Source organism: Cornus florida, unplaced genomic scaffold (genome assembly GCF_030987335.1).
Source record: "Cornus florida cultivar Cherokee Brave unplaced genomic scaffold, ASM3098733v1 CherokeeBrave_3.0.0_Hap2_Chr02, whole genome shotgun sequence".
In the NCBI taxonomy this organism is placed as follows: Eukaryota; Viridiplantae; Streptophyta; class Magnoliopsida; order Cornales; family Cornaceae; genus Cornus; species Cornus florida.
This window is the reverse complement of record NW_026775572.1, coordinates 86,180,696-86,198,098: the sequence shown is the minus strand read 5'-3', so window position 1 is coordinate 86,198,098 and position 17,403 is coordinate 86,180,696. Positions and strand designations below refer to the sequence as shown.

The 17,403-nt window shown below is 36.6% G+C and overlaps 2 pseudogenes; both read right to left on the bottom strand.

Moving 5' to 3' along the window:
• Window positions 1–1,748: 1,748 nt before the first annotated feature.
• On the bottom strand, window positions 1,749–4,927 carry LOC132295422 (LEAF RUST 10 DISEASE-RESISTANCE LOCUS RECEPTOR-LIKE PROTEIN KINASE-like 1.1; annotated as a pseudogene).
• A 2,890-nt stretch (window positions 4,928–7,817) lies between these two features.
• LOC132296499 (LEAF RUST 10 DISEASE-RESISTANCE LOCUS RECEPTOR-LIKE PROTEIN KINASE-like 1.1) overlaps window positions 7,818–17,403 on the bottom strand; it is a 13,079-nt pseudogene continuing 3,493 nt past the window's right edge.

Here is a 17,403-nt window from a genome sequence, read left to right as displayed (position 1 = left end):
GTGGGTTGTGGTTCCTTTGGTTCTTGGGTTGTGGTTGTTTTTGCCTTAGACTAAAAAAAAAAAAAAATAAAAAAAAAAAATACTGATTGATGCATGAGTTCTAAGCCTTTTACGGCCTAAACCTGTTATGGAATAAAATTGCACAATTCAATCAACCAACTTGAATGCTACATGAGTATACTAACCCTTATTCTAAGTGGTTTTCATATGGTAATATTCTCAACCCGAGACAGCCCAACAAGTTCCTTGGATCAATCATCACACCTGTTCCTTCTGTCATGCTTCACATACAAGTGAATTTATTATACCTCTTCAAATGCGTCCATCTTGATAACTTAAACAGGCTGGGATTACATATGGGCCCTACATTCTGGCCTGTTTGCTCCACATATAAGGGACAATCAAGATAGCAATCCTTTAAAAACGAATCCCCCCAAGAACTGGTCCACCAGGCTTTGTTAATTTGTACTGGGTGCATAGCACCAAGTACCTACCCAGTTTTATGGCATTCACATCCATATCCAACAAACAACTTAATGAACTGATAATGATTCACACAAACACATGAGCCATCCATCCTCCTTCCCCCACTAACCACTGACTTCTAAGTTCTGACCCCTAACCACTGTCGGGACAAAAAAAAATAAAAAAATAAAATAATAATAATAATGATAGTAATATGCTACCATTGTTAAAGATAAATACTGGAAACCCATAATCACAGATTCACAATCAAGAATCAACGGAACAAAAGAAAATCACACCATTGCTTATAACTTTATGTTTAGAGTCAAAATGGATTTGAGAAAAGATGCGTATGGATGTATTTTAGAATCTATGTGTGAGATTGAAAAAATTTCACGATTACAATAATCAATTCTGTCTTGTACGAGATGTTATGTTTATAAAATATTATTATATGAACCTATAAATTACTTCTTGACAGAATATTTGATATTAGAATATCATATGAGAGATTTTAGCCTATAATATAATATTGATTGGAGTGATTCATGGTATTGATTTTAAGAATCTTTCATTAATATATTTTTCATATTTATCAGCTTTATTTTTTCACCTATAAATGTAGGTGATCATTTATAAAGTGATATAACCCTTTTGAACTCTTCATGCTGTGAATGTAGGCCCGAATCATGTAATATCTTTGTGTTGTGACTGTACCTTAATTACAAGCCTCTCAAACCCTTAAACCCACTATACCCTTTTTCTTTTTTCTTTTTTCTTTTTTCTTTGTTTTTTTTCTCTTTTGTATTTCAGCTTTCAGGGTTGTTTCTCTACAAAACAATACAAGCCCTAGCATCTTTATAAACTGGTTTACAACAGAGAGTAGATTCGGAATCAACTAGCTGTTATGTTTTTCAACTAGCTTCTTGTGTTTGTGGTCTTCAAGTTTTGAGAAATATTTGGTTTTTAAATGCAATTGTTTGTGTTGGTGAGCAATATAAGCCTCTACAGAACTAGACCAAAAAGTACCACAATTGTTAATCAGAGCTAAGGATGCAAATCAACCAATAAAGAAAAACCCTAATCTGATTTATTTCCAGTAGACTATTTTCTTGTGCAAGCCCTTCGAAAAACCTATCACCCTGCCAAGCAGCAACAGCTTCCAAAAGTCTTCTAGTCATTTTTCTCCATCCCAATTCATATACTTCTTTGTAGGCAATATAAAATGAAAGGTCAGCAACTTTAAGATTTTTTATTATCACCTTTGATATTTCAAGTCTGAATTTTCTTCAAGATTTTCTCATGGTCAAAATCTATCAACTTAAATATACAAATAATAGCTCCATTTACATGTACACTCCCTCAACCTTACGTTTAAATTTTCAAGATGAACAACAAAATAAAGACGAGTAGATGATGAGAAGAGAGAAATTCAACCTATTAATTTGCATATATATATGTATAGATATGGGTGTTAAATTGTTTTAGGAAACACTTGTGTTGGAAGCGGTAGATCTACTAACCCAATCTCTGTCACAGAAACTGGTGAAGGTGGCAGCTTTTTACTCTTCAATAACACGATCTCATCGGATTCCGGTGAAGGAGGTGGTTGTCTACCCTTCAACACTCCAACATTGTCAATTGTCTTCTCTGTCTCCTCACCTTTGCAATCTTGGCCCTGAATTTCCATCAGTGTCTCCAAAACATCATCCATTGTAGGCCTCATTTCCGTCTCAAACTGCAAACACCGGAAAGCCAACTCTGCCACTGAAGTAGTCATTCTCTGAACTTCACTATCTGACTCAAATCCGAGACTCTGGTCAATCAATTCGTTGAATGCGCACTTTTGGATCCTGTTTATTGCCAATCTAGCCAAATTAATCTCATGCCTATGCCTACCTGTGTCAACTGCTGGCAATGATGATATGAGCTCAATTAGGAAAACCCCAAAACTATAAACATCGCTTTTATCAGTAAGTTGGTAACATTGGCGATACTCTGGATCAACGTAGCCCGGTGTCCCCTGTGGAGCAGTTGAGATATGCGTGACATCGGTTGGGAAGAGCCTTGAAAGCCCAAAATCAGCAACTCTGACACAAAAATTGTTGTCAAGGAGAGAATGTTGTTGGTTTTGACATTGCAGTGTATGATGTCAGAAGCATGGAGGTAAGTCAATGCAGTCGCAGTTTCTATGGCAATGTTCATCCGAATAGACCATGGGAGTGGACCGGGCTTTGCTTGATCACCGTGGAGATGGTCAGCAACCGTGCCATTGGGAATGTATTCATAAACAAGGAGCAGCTCGTGGCTATGTCGTGATGTGCAGCCATAGAGAGTGACAAGATTGCGATGGCGCAGGCGAGTCAGGATTTCTATTTCATTCTTGAACTGCTCCACTCGCTTGTAGTTGTGCTCGTATAAGCGCTTTACTGCCACTTCTCTCCCATCTCGAAGTTTGCCTAGTCCATAAAAAAATATCAAACACTTTCCCATTTTGCACACTCACACACACACAACCACACAAAAGCAGTAATTTTCAATTTTCATACCATGGTATACAGTTCCAAAACCTCCATTTCCGAGTTCTTGATTAGGATCAAAATTGTTGGTGGCTCCTTCGAGTTCAGTGTAGGAGAAGACGGGGACCCCAAAGAAGATACTACCTCCTTCTAGGTCAGTTGATCTTGAGGAGGGATCAGAGGAAGTGTTCCTTGAAAGGAAGTATGACGTAACATACTTCCACTTGTATCGCCATATAATAAATACGAGCATGGTAAGGATAACAACTCCTGGAATAACTGAAATGAAAATAAAGATAGATTCAATCATATTCATGAAAGAAAACAAACTAAAAGCAGAGAAAAGATAGTAAATATAATAAATATGAGCAACGCAGGGATAACAACTGCTGAAATAGCTAAAAAAAAAAAAAAAAAATTTGAATTCAGCTATTGATTCTGTCGAAAGAAAACAAACTAAAAGCAGAGAAAAAGAAAGTAAAAATGTTAATTTGACCGAAAGCGGTTGAGTGAAATCTTCAAAATTGGAAGTCAATTACTCTATTATATGGTTAAGGTTACAAAGTAAACTTACAGACAAATCTTGAAAAACTGAACACACACACATATTATATATTTAATACATTGCGAATATTATTATTTTAGGAGGTATGTACCTGCTCCTAGAATCAATCCATATTTTCTTTTTCCTGCAATCAATGTTGAGCAGAAATATGTTAGTTCCGGTATAAAGAAGTATGAAATCAAAGTAGTGTAGTTGGCTTACTCTTTCAACCTCAACTAAGGATCCATAAAGAATAAAATAAATAAAATTCCAGCCCCTTATGAAGAACCAATTAAGGGGGTAAAAGAGAGTCCTATTGTTTGAAGATCTTGAACTATTTTATAAGGATTACTTAATGCAGAAACAGTAGCATATATATATATATATATATACATATATATAGAAACACTCATACCTTCTGAACATTTAAACTTATGATCGATATTTAGGCATTGGCCTCCTCTACTTTGACACTTACGACAATAATGGGATATATGCAATTCAAGAGGGACAGTTGCACTCAATATTGAAAATGGGTCTTCGGGGTGTGGAGGAGGAGGCCACAATTTTACTGGCAGCCGAATAGCTGAACATTCATGGCGAAGACTATCAGGTGGAGGTTCATGATCATCATAACCTGGAAATTTGTAGTAAATTGAGTAGCCTTTGCATTTGTTGTGACTAGGATACTCTGTTTGAGGAATATTGTTGCACTTGAAGAAGGTGAGATTGGGTGAGAAGGTGAAGGAAACGAAAGGAGAGTCGAGAAGAGTTAAATTCTTGAACGTGTCATCACATATACTGTTTGATATGTGATCTTCAAGTTTCCCATCACGAATTTCAAGGAATTTGTCACTTGTGTTATTAACATCATACCAGCGTTGGCCGAGTTGGACCTTCGGAACTGGATCATCACAATGTATCACAATACCGCAATGGCCATACGTGGTATTTGTGAAAGGGAAGCTGATGGGGTTGTGATTTCCACATTGGAAGAACTGTGGGCAAATATCATCAGCTGAGTGAATAAGCGCTAGATGGGAAAGAAAAACGAAAGTAAAAAGGGAGGCAATAGCCATTTGAAGTTCCCAAAATTTTAAAAAAAAAAAAAAAAAAAAAAATTTGGGGAAATCAGTAAAGAAAAGAAGAAGAAGAGGGCAGAATCAAATTCAGTTGTTTAAGACTAGTTAATTATGCCCCCCTTCTTGTTTTTGCTTGTTCACAATGCATAAAGATATTTGTTTCATCTATCTATCAGCTCAAACACGCCGAGTTGACTTGGAAAATGATAGGGAAGACTTGCAGAAGCAGACTCAGAGAAGACCCATGACATTACAAATAGCCGGACAAACACTCCAATGAAGAAGTTTCCTACTCATTTCTCTCATTGACCAGCTGTACAAAGACTCCTTGACTCTTCAACACACACACACACACACACACACACACACACACTCTCTCTCTCTCTCTCCCCCCCCCCCCCCCCCCCCCCCCCCCCTCTCATTTTCTAACTTAAACGAAAGGGCCCAGAAGGCTACTGTAGAATTTTAGGTTGGTTTGAAATGTCAAAACTGTCATATATATATTTTGTAATTTGCTAATCTCGTCGTCAAAACAACTCCGATTGAGTTGTAATTTTTCAGTTCAAAATTTCAAGTGTTCATGGGATACTACACTCCGAGATGATGAGAACAATGTTCTAATAAGTTTGAGAGGCAGTGAGAACATTTAGGAAGGGTTTTGGAAGGTTCGGAATAAGTTTTTACATTCTATCCATCTTGAATTGGTTCAATATTTATCGAACAGGATCAACATCATTAGATTGCCAAAATTTCAAGACTGGCCAACTTGAACCGGTTCAAAAAGATTGAACCGGTTCAAGAATTCTTTACTGGCCATCTTGAACCGGTTCAGCCCGTCTGAACCAGTTCAAGAAGTCTTGGATGCATCAGGTTTTCAAGTTTTCTTCTTCTGATGTTTCCTTTTTGATCCCAACTTCCTTCCAAGTTCTATGCACGAAATTTTTCATATTTTCTGAGGGATTAGGACTTTCAAAACTCTATATAAACCTTGTCATATACATTGGTTGATTTTATGGCTTTAGGGAAAATCAATTCTATATTTTGAGAAAGCCTTTAGAGAGAGAAAAAATCAGAAAATCAAATCTAATTATTCTGAATTTATTTTTGAGAGCACACATATATGTCCATAAGTGATTTAGTCATGTTGTTCTCTATCTCATCGGAATTGGAGCTATACTGAAGATTCAGATATTCCAGATGAGAAGCAGGATTTAATTCTTCTACAAACGAGTTCAGATCTTGAAGAGTAGAAGTAAATGCTATCACACTTTGAAAGGGTTGGAGCATTCGAGGAGTGTTGTTTGATCTACCTACTACTCTTCTACAAATATTGAGTGTAAGCCCGAGGTCAAGTTGCTGTTGGACTGGGAGCTGCAAAGCCAGAGGATCGTCAGTGGTTGGTGTGGTATAGAACGATAGGGTGTGAGCCAGAGTCAAAATTCGGTATACTTTGTTTCAAGCATAGTGGATTAGTTTACTTTGGACTGCACAGTTCACGAAGTTTTTGCCATAACAGTTGACGTATTTTATCAACTAGGATTTCCTCGCTAAAATCCTGGTGCAATCTCTCGTACTCTAACTTGCTTTAATTTACATATATTTGTGATTGTGAATGTTTAAATTGGTTATATAATTTAATCAATCATAAATTGAGCAAGTTGACCTAATAATCAGATTTAGGTCATTCAAAGGGTTAATCACAATTAAAATCAACTAACTGTTTATGCACCGTAACTCTTGTTTCACAAAAACTAACAATACTACTAGTCTACAATACAACAAAAAAGTCTTATCTCATAGTGAGAAAGCAAGTGGTGGTGATAATTTTATTAGGGGCCTTGGTCTTAAAAGAACACAAAAGCCTTTATTATAAGGTAGTCTTTATTCGTTGGTGTACAAGACGGGGCCAAAGCAAAAAAAGTAAAGCTAAAGATAGAGTAGTCTGGACTGTGTGTGATTAAATTCAGTCAGCTGAAATGTGCTTGCAGAAATGCTTGTTTATTGCCTTGTTTTAAGGCTTGAACTAATCATCTGGTACTGTACATTAGAAGGCTAAAAGTCGTGAAAATTTGAATTTGCCCACTGTTGAAAGTGTTATTGGCCTTGTACATCTTCTAGGTCAAGGTAGAATGTTTCTTTGAGTTTTGAGTTGCATTTTTGGCCTTTGAAGTCCAAGTTCACTTTGAATGCTCCTTACTTTGAATTTTGGATTTCTTGAGTCATTTCTTTGTCCATAGATATCTTCATGTGTGCTTGGATACTTGGAATGATTTTTTATCTCCATAGTTTCATTGAGGTTAATTTTGATAAATCTAGTATAACAGTCAATGTAGCGATTAGTCCCCAAATACTATAAATGGTTTGTAATCATCATAATTACTACATTACCTGATGTGTCTATTTTTCAATTATAAAGACCACTCACAATAGAACTAATCCTTTGTAGGATAGGGCTATGTTGAGGGTGTCGAACCTCAGGGACTGTGGTGGTTTATCAACTCTAAAATTAATTGCAATTTTAATTTAGAGAAAAATTGTGTTTGTTGTGATGGTATTCAATAACATGAAAAAAAATAGGCAAAATAAAATAAACTGAGATCAAGAAGAGAAGTACTTAGGGCTTGATTTCACAACGAACTTTTTAATATGATCAACTGACTCAACCTTAAGGATTTCAATATTTATGTATAATCAATAATTAAAAAAATAACATTCTATTCAATTCAATATTTAAGAAGATAAATCATGAATGTTTGTTAAGAATAACCTATCTTCGGTTGGCATAAATTATCTACCTACCTACTCTAAACTAATTTTGCAGAATAAGGCATAAAGTATATAACATGTAACGGCTGAAACTACTAACTAGCACACTTGTGCAAAAGGACAACTTAAGATCCTACGTGCTTTATCAATTCGTATTTAATCAAACTACACATACTCATGCTAAACACGTAGCACATAAAGAAACATAGCAACTAGCATGCTAAAAATGCACATACCAATGCATAAAACTCGAAATGAGAAGCTTCTTGCCTCTCAAACACCACCAATAATCCATCTAAGTCATACGAAATCGAAAGCGTCAAAGGAGATGATTAATTATAGATGTAAGTCAATTAATCACTCTTAAGGATCACAACCCCATGCAACTCATCAAATGAAATCATGAAACAAAATACGTGATAAGGCACGACAACCCATAAATCATATGATGCCACATACGCGAAGCTGTAAACACATAATCACTTAATCACATAAGATGTTATGACAGTGTGAAGCATGAATGTAAGGACCGTACCCAAGGGTCCAAATCGCTAACCGGGTCCTTACCCGAACCCGAGGTTGTCTAAGGGTACTATGGTCAATTCTACTGTTGATACATAATATACGTGGCACCCCAATGCTTATACAAAAATAAATAAAAATGAGATCACAGTTACAAAAAATGTCAAAACAGTCCACTAACCCATCTAAACTTGTGGATGAGCGTTGTCCGCCACTTCCTTCCAATGACCTGAAAAAAATAATTAATATAATAGGGTGAGCACTGGATTTTCCTAATAAGGTTTTAATGAGACAGTTTTAACTTATGTAATACCATTTTCAGATACACAAGAATATTGTACTCTTTTTCCTCGCTAGTGATTTTTTCCACTAAGTTTTTCCTAACCAGATTTTAACGAGGCATATTCTTAATGTACTATAGTGGATCTCAAGGGGGAGTATTGTATAATATATATATATATATATATATATATATATATATATATATATATATATATATATATGGTGTCCACTATATAATGTGCATTATGTAAATGGTGAACTAAATTGTGCACTTGGTTAACGGTGCACTATGTGTGGTGACTAAGGCATAAGCTTTGGCTATAAATATGGGTCGCGTCTTGTAATATTGGTGTACAAAAAATTTGAGAAGTGAATCTATCTTGCTCTCTACATTTTTCTCTTTATTATGGGTATAACTTAGTGTTCTAGATTTTCTCTATATTCATAACAAACCGGGCATTTTTTATACAAATAATATTTTGTGAGATAGTAGTGGTAGCTCAACATACAATCGCAATTTTATGATTGAATCATGTGCTTTGGATATTACATGATTGGTTCTCGTTTGTTTCTGACCCCAACTTGTTTTGTTATTCCAACTTTAATAAAAGCAACTTCCCACTTTCTCTTTATTTCATTTTCGTTGTACGTCTGTATAAATTCATGTCTTCTTGCCATTTTTGTTATAAAAGCTTTATCAACTATCTAATATTTCCTCCGGGCCAACATATTTGAATTTAAGTAAGACAATCAAACAAATGTCCCCCTAACCAACCACAAATTGAATTTAAGTATGATAATCAAAAAATTGATAAGCCATAGTAAGTCCCGTAGAACTCGCCATGTGTTGAAAATCGATTGGTTGGATGAACCTTGTCTTGGATGATTGCATGAGGTTACATATAGGATAATGTTTCCATGTAATTCCTGTTGTCCAAAATATGGTTTGAGTATACCATATACCATAATACTATTTATTTAAATATTCTGTAAAAATATAATGTTTATATATATATATATATATATATATATATATATATAAACATTATATTTTTACAGAATATTTAAATAAATAGTATTATGGTATATGGTATACTCAAACCATATTTTGGATATATATATATATATATATATCGATTATTATTATAAAATAATTGTAATATTTCCATTTTTCATCATTTTCTATTTTTTTGAAATTTTTGTTGTTGTAAGGGCATTTTCATCTTTTATCGTTTTGCGTGCCGGGCACTGTGAAGAGTGCCGGTTGTGTCCGAGAGTTGTTTGGAGCATTTCATTGAGTTTAGGACTCTTTGAAATGCAAGGGTGATCATTTTTGCATTTTTCGGGCCGGACAGTCCCGTGTGGAACCAGCTACTGAAATTGTTGCAAGCGGGAATTTTAATTGGGTTCATTTACATCATATTTATTTTATTTAATGTGTTTTATATGGTTGTAATTTAATAGGTGTATGTATATACATATATATATATGTATGTGTGTGGTGTAAAAAGAAAATAAAAATATAGAGAAAAGAAATTATTTTTCTTTGGTGGGGCCCACTAGCACATTAAGTGGTCTAGAGACCACTTGGTCTCTCAATTCTTACTCTCACTCCCGAAGCTCTCTGCCAAACTCTTTTTCTTTTTTTTCTTTTTTTTTTTTACTTCCGAACTTTGATCCTAGATTTCTTCTCCAATACTTGGAGTTTTTAGAAGCCGTTTGTGGCAAATCGAAGCCCACGACAAGGCCTTCGAATCCATACCAGCAATTTCAATTTTGGTGCTCCCTAGTACTTTCGAAATTTGAGACCCATTTGAAGGTTTTGCATCAATTTAAGGTAGGGGTTTCTAATCCATATATTCTTGTGCCTTAATGAATATAATTCTTGTTATTTGTTGCTTATTATGCTAGATTGAGTTGATTTTGTTTTAAAGTGACTAAACCTTGAAATTTGAGTATGTGGATATGTGTTAAATTTATGTTAAGTGTGAAAAGCATATCTATGTGTTATTTTCCCTAGCCGATAATGTTGTTAATTTGCTAAATTTTTTGTATGAAAGCAAGTTATGTATTCTTAAAATTCTTGGGAGGTGTAATGTGTTTTAATTTGTTGTAGAATGATGAATTACATGGCATGAAGCATTCATGCATAGCATTGGGAAGAAAAAGGGAAAAAATTACTTTGAAATGAAAAGGGAAATTTTGGGAGAAGAAATTTTGATAAAATGGTTTTTATAAAAACCCGGACGCCATGAGGGTACCAATGGTCCGTGGAGTTAATGTAGCCTAGAGGGAACTAGGGAGATCGCCCTAGCGTGGTTGAGCTATCTGGGCCCCAAATGACGTCACGGGGGTACCAAGGGTCTGGGACAGTAGCCAATTCTTCTCTCAGCGCTGAGGGGTTACCGAAGGGGGTTACGTTAACAGTTTAAAAAGTGGTGAATGGAAGCGATCTTGGAAAAAAAATGGGGACGACATAGCACGGCATTGCATTTCATGGCACGACATTGTCTGTTTTGAGCTTTGTAATTGTATCGTACTCTTCCTCTATATGGCATGATCCCTTTCCCTTTATTTCTATTCATTATTTGGATTCACGGGGCCACAAGAGGAGTGTCTTAGGCACCACCTACTGAGCAATTTTGCTCACCCCTTATATTTAATATTTTTTTTCTGGAAACGGGAAAGAAGTGGCGAATGACGTTCCACCACAGGCCTAATTTGGACTAGAAGACCATTTTACTATTTTTGTATCTAAGTCCCATTTTTTTTTTGTAAAACCGTAGTTGTTATATTCAGTATAGAGATTTATGGACTCTTAATATTATAATTATACCTATGGTCTGTAACTTTTATATAAGTTGTTTGAATGTTGTAAAACATGGACATTTGATCTTAATCTTGTACTTTGGGACTGTAATTATGATATTTGGATAAAATGGTATGTGGTTGTACCACCGTGGAATGAACTAAGTTAAGGCATAATGATTGGAGGAAAGGGATGCTGGAATATATTATTTGTATTGTGTGTTGGGACAGGTTGAATATGTCTTAAAAGGCTAGGAAGGACCATTGCGTTTTTTTTATTTGTACAGGTGGTTGTAGGCCCCTTTTTAGGGGTGGTCATGCCAAATTTTTTAAATTTTTCCTTTTTTTAAAAAAAAAAGGGTATCAGTTTAGGGGCGTTACAAATTTTGTATCAGAGCAATGGTTTGAAAACCAATAGGACGACAGGTAGAGGCCTACCTAGGGTTGTGTGGGAAGTTGTTTGCATTGCTTTTATGGCTAATTACTAAGTGTTTTGCTATTTGAGAAACATGCCTACTTGTTTACTTGCTTACCTGTTTATTTGCTTATGTGATCACATGCTTGTATGTTTACAGTTTTGAAGGCATTCCTATTTGCTATGTGCTTACGTGTCTAGATGTCGGTATATGTAAATGAAACGTATATGTTAAGTGAAAGCATGTTTATTTGTTATGTGTTTCTATGTTAAGAAATTATGACTTGATCACCCATTATAGGCTTAAGTTATGATGATGGTATCGTACATCATGTATACTTAGAACTGGTTAGTATGCAGCTTTGTATACGATTTTGTGATAGGTGTACACGCTTGGGAATGGTACGGTTTTATAGGGTGAGTTGTTTGGTGTGCTCTTAAGTGTTGTGTCTCAGTTTCGAGTTATGTAAGTGTTCAAAGCTTTGAGTCAGGGTTGCATGATTGTGTTGTATTTGACTCTTTTCTTTCCATTTTTTTAGAGTCATGCCTCCGAAGAGACGTAGAGAAGCAGATGATGGTGGGGAGTAGGACGAACACTTTGATTAGGACCTTTTGGTTAAGAATTTAGTTGAGGCCATGACAAACTTTGTACGTGCAGTAGTCAGAGAGACTCAGAGGTTGATGGTACAGTCGGAGTGAACAGAGGTTAAGGACAGATCAGAAGATAGGGGCTGGTGGAATCAGGTTAAGGAGGTGGGGATGTTGTCCGAGAGTCATATATAAAAGATGTTAAAGGGTGATTCTTCTCATTCTCCCGTTGTTTTTACGTCACCGTTGGAGACATCCCCTAAAGTCGAGAGGGTTTACTATAGGCGCAAGCAGACAGGTCATTTGAAAGTAGAGTGCCCTTGGAGTTGGATTAATTCTGGAGTTTGTTTTATATGTGGTTAGCATGATCATAGGAAGAAGGATTGCCCCAAGAGAGGTGGAACTCCAGTTGGCGGGGTAGGTTCAGGACAAGGACCGACTCGACCTTCAGTATCACAGATTGGTGTTCAGCTTAGAGAGTCATAGGAATGGGAGACTTAGGGTCGTATAGTTAGTCCGGTTGTTTCTCCTATTGAGTCACCAGAGGGACCCCCTGTAGTCAAAGGTATGTAATTGCATTTATTTTTAGCATTTTATTGGTGTTTTTTTTGGTAAGTGTTCTGTCTAAAGGGAAATGGGGATAGTGATGGTAATGGCAATAATATTGGAATAGGAATGAGGAGAAATAATAATGTTGAACTTAAGACATGAAGTTTTCTTGTTTAGGCATGTACATCACCTTAGAAAGAATGGTTTAAGTAGTTGGTTAAGTATTAATGATTGATTGCATAGTTGGTGGTTTTGAGGAGACTGTTGGGTGTTGAGCATTCTGAGATTGTGCCCATTTTATTTTGAGGATTTTTCAAATTGGCATTACCATATGGAGGTTCTTACCTAGTGGTAAATGGTGGTTGTTGTGGGGGGAGTATCGAAAAGAATGGTTATTTCTTGTTTTGATGATGGTACCTTAAGGATGTTTCAAAAAGAATCCTTTAGTTGTGGGTTGATGGTCCAGTGGGATGATAGAATAGGACTGTGGTTGGAATTAGTGGTAGTAGAGGTGTTATTGTGTTATAGTGCGATGCTTCATGCTAATGAGCAGAGTGGTTTAAGGTATTATCCAAATGCGGTTTGGAAATTACGAGTTGTCTGTTGCCTGTTGTCAGGTAGGTGATGGATTGTGTGCCGGTTGAGGTGATTGTGAACGGTGTGGTAATTAGAGTCAGTGAGGACGACATTACTATGTAGGCATCTTTTTCTTTTGAAGAGTCAGTGGGTTGTTGTGACTGAGGTCACGAGTTTTGTGTGCATTGTGATCGAGACAGTGTCATTTTCAAAGGGCAGAGGTGGAATGGGTGATCATGTGTCATTGTATTGCATAGAGTTTTTCATTGGGAGATTATTGGGAAGGATGGGACGCAGTGTCCAACGTGTAATGATAGTTCCTAGCATTAATATGTTGAGGGTGTTGGTGCTTTTATCTGATTGGTTTTGATTAGCAGGGCTACCGCAGTGTTTTATATGCAGGTAGTTGTGTTGATAAAGTGTGACGGTCTGTTTGTGACGAGGTCGCCTAGATTAGTGTTCGTAGTTCTATATGTGTTTCCAGTTGGTTTTTCTCCTTGTATGTAAGAAGTTCTTTTTGTCTCAGGTGAGATTGGGTGTCCATGGTTGGACAATTGAAGAATAGCGTGTGACAGGTGGTCGGGTACACTCAGGCGTAAGTCGTTAGTCTCTTATGAGAGCGGGGCTTGTTACCCTTTCAGTTTGTTCTAGTCCTGGTAAGGACGTCGTTTGTTGTGAGTCTTATCTCTGTCTAGGAGTTGTGCGCGTCCATGGGCGGACGGATTTGTGAGTGGGTATTACGTTGTTAGAGTTCATCGATTGAGGTTCTGATTGAAGGGGTCGACTCACTTCCATGAAGGGAGGAATAGTCTTTAGTTTTTGTAGTGTTTATTTTGAGAATGGTTTTGACTGGTAGGATGTAAGGCACGGGTTGCCGAATAAGGATTGTGTTACTAATGTTTGGTACTAGGGGATGTGTCATGAACGGTAGTTTGAGGATGATTAGGTGATGTGATGTGAGTTGTATATCCGAATGCTTTTATTGATGTTTGAATTGAGCAGTGCCTTGAGGACAAGTGTTAGTATTGTTTGAGTGCCAAGTAGCTAGAAAGGGAGAATATGTGATTTCACTGAGGAATAATAGGAGTGATTGACTTTAGTTTTGAGGTTTCAGGCATGAGATGGGTGCATTGTGTGTTCTGAAGAGGTAAGAATTGAATCGAATGATGCTGTGAAGTTGATTATCTGGTGTGGGTGTTATGAGGAAATTAGAGATCTTTTGTATGGGTTAATGGTTGTGATGTTTAGTGTCGTGTTGTTTTTAACTTATTATGATTGTGTGATTAAGGCATGATTGAGATTCTTAGAGCTGGTATGTGATTGCTTAGTTGTTGAGGTTACGTATAGCGATGGATGGATAGTGAGTGGATCTCATTGTTGTTTTGTGGACTATGTAAGATTGTATTTGAGGTGTGGACCTGAGGATATGAATGACGTCTGTGTTGAGATCGGATCGATGATGAGAATGGCTTGACCAACCATTTCTTCTGAATCAGTCCCTCTTTAGCACGATGTCGGGTCAAAGGTCCATGATTGTTTTGATTGCTAGAGATAGTAAGAGCAGGTTATTACAGGATGTGTGGACGTGATAGTGTGAATTTAGGTAATTTGTCTTGGGTGACGAGGTGTGTTGGATGGGACTTAGTACCCGATCTGTTTGATTATTAAAGATTTTGTTTCGAGAATTTGTGTCTTGGGTACAGGATAGTACGCTTATTGATTTGGTGACAATTGTTTATGCAGTTTTTGGGAGAATTATTGTTTGGTCATTTTGAGGTTGATAAGCATAGCGATCGTTGTATAGATTGATTAGTAGTCATTGGTATGGTTATATGATGATGTAGTTCTATGTTGGATAGCGAGTGCTTAGTTGATAGAGATGTATAGAATTGGGATTAGGTGTGTTCTTTGAACAATGAGTTGTGGTTTGATGTTGTCTTAATTGGTGGTTTGGTGACCGTTTTTCTTTTGGGTTTTTGAGCCTTTTGTGGCAGTGTAGAGTGGGCCAATGTCCGTTGTGAGTCAGGTGTAAAGTCCAATTGGTCTTGTGTTATGATGAAGGCAGAGATAGGTACCCGCATGAGGTTTTGGTGGCAGTGGTGTGTGATTGCCTAATGACGTCCGGTGTCAAAGGTAGTAACGTTGGTGAGTTCATGGTTTTGGGGTTTTGTGAGGTGTTCTCGGAAAGAGGTGTGTGGCTGTAGGCCTTTTTCATAAGGAGGGTAGATTTCGAGGACGAAATCTTTTTAAAGAGGGTAGATTGTAATATTTTCATTTTTCATCATTTTCTATTTTTCTGGAATTTTTGTTGTTATAAGGGCATTTTCGTCTTTTATCGTTTTACGTGCCGGGCACTGCGGAGCGTGCCGGTTGTGTCCGAGAGTTGTTTGGAGCATTTCATTGAGTTTAGGACTCTTTGAAATGCAAAGGTGATCATTTTTGCATTTTTTCATTTTTTAGGCCGAACAGTCCCGTGTGGAACCAGCTACTGAAATTGTTGCATGCGGGAATTTTAATTGGGTTCATTTACATCATATTTATTTTATTTAATGTGTTTTATATGGTTGTAATTTAATAGGTGTATGTATATACGTATATATATGTATGTGTGTGGTGTAAAAAGAAAATAAAAATAAAGAGAAAAGAAATTATTTTTCTTTGGTGGGGCCCACTAGCACATTAAGTGGTCTAGAGACCACTTGGTCTCTCAATTCTCACTCTCACTCCCGAAGCTCTCTACCAGTCTTTTTTTATTTTTTTCTTTTTTTTACTTCCAAACTTTAATCCTAGATTTCTTCTTCAATACTTGGAGTTTTTAGAAGTTGTTTGCGGCAAATCGAATCCCACGACGAGGCCTTCAAATCCATACCAGCAATTTCAGTTTTGGTGCTCCCTAGTACTTTCGAAATTTGAGATCCATTTGAGGGTTTTGCATTAAGTTAAGGTAGGGGTCTCTAATCTATATATTCTCGTGCCTTAGTGAGTATAATTCTTGTTATTTGTTACTTATTATGCTAGATTGAGTTAATTTTGTTTTAAAGTGACTAAACCTTGAAATTTGAGTATGTGGATATGTGTTAAATTTATGTTATGTGTGAAAAGCATGTTCTATGTGTTATTTTCCCTAGCTGATAATGTTGTTAACTTGCTAAAATTGTTGTATGAAAGCATGTTATGTATTCTTAAAATTCTTGGGAGGTGTAATGTGAGATTAAATTTTTAATTTGTTGTAGAGTGATGAATTACATGGCATGAAGCATTCATGCATAGCATTGGGAAGAAAAATGGAACAAATTACTTTGAAATGACAAAAGGGAAATTTTGGGAGAAGAAATTTTAATAAAATGGTTTTTATGAAAACCCAGACGCCGCAGGGGTACCAACGGTCCGTGGAGTTAATGTAACCTATTGGGAACTAGGGAGATCGCCCTAGCGTGGTTGAGCTATCTGGGCCCCAAATGATGCCGCGGGGGTACCAAGGGTTAGGGACAGTAGCCAATCATTCTCTCGGCGCTGAGGGGTTTCCGAAGGGGGTTACGTTAACAGTTTAAAAAGTGGTGAATGGAAGCGATCTTGGAAAAAAAATAGGGAACGACATCGCACGGCATTGCATTTCATGGCACGACATTGTCTGTTTTGAGCTTTGTAATTGTATCGTACTCTTCCTCTATATGGCATGATCCCTTTCCCTTTATTCCTATTCATTATTTGGATTCACAGGGCCACAAGAGGAGTGTCTTAGGCACCACCTACTAAGCAATTTTGCTTACCCCTTATATTTAATATTTTTTTCAGGAAACGGGAAAGAAGTGGCGGATGACGTTCCACCACAGGCCTAATTTGGACTAAAAGACCATTTTGCTATTTTTGGATCTAAGTCCTATTTTTTTTGTAAAACCTTAGTTGTTATATTCAGTATAGAGATTTACGGACTCTTAATATTATAATTATACCTATGGGCTGTAACTTTTATATAAGTTGTTTGAATGTTGTAAAACATGGACATTTAATCTTAATCTTGTACTTTGGGACTGTAATTATAATATTTGGATGACATGGTATGTGGTTGTACCACCATAGAATGAACTTAGTTAAGGGATAATAATTGGAAGAAAGGGATACTAGAGTATATTATTTGTATTGTGTATTGGGACAGGTTGAATATATCTTAAAAGGCTAGGAAGGACCATTGCATTTTTTTTATTTGAACAGGTGGTTGTAAGCCCCTTTTTAAGGAGGTCATGCCAAATTTTTAAAAGAAAGGGTATCAGTTTAGGGGCGTTACAA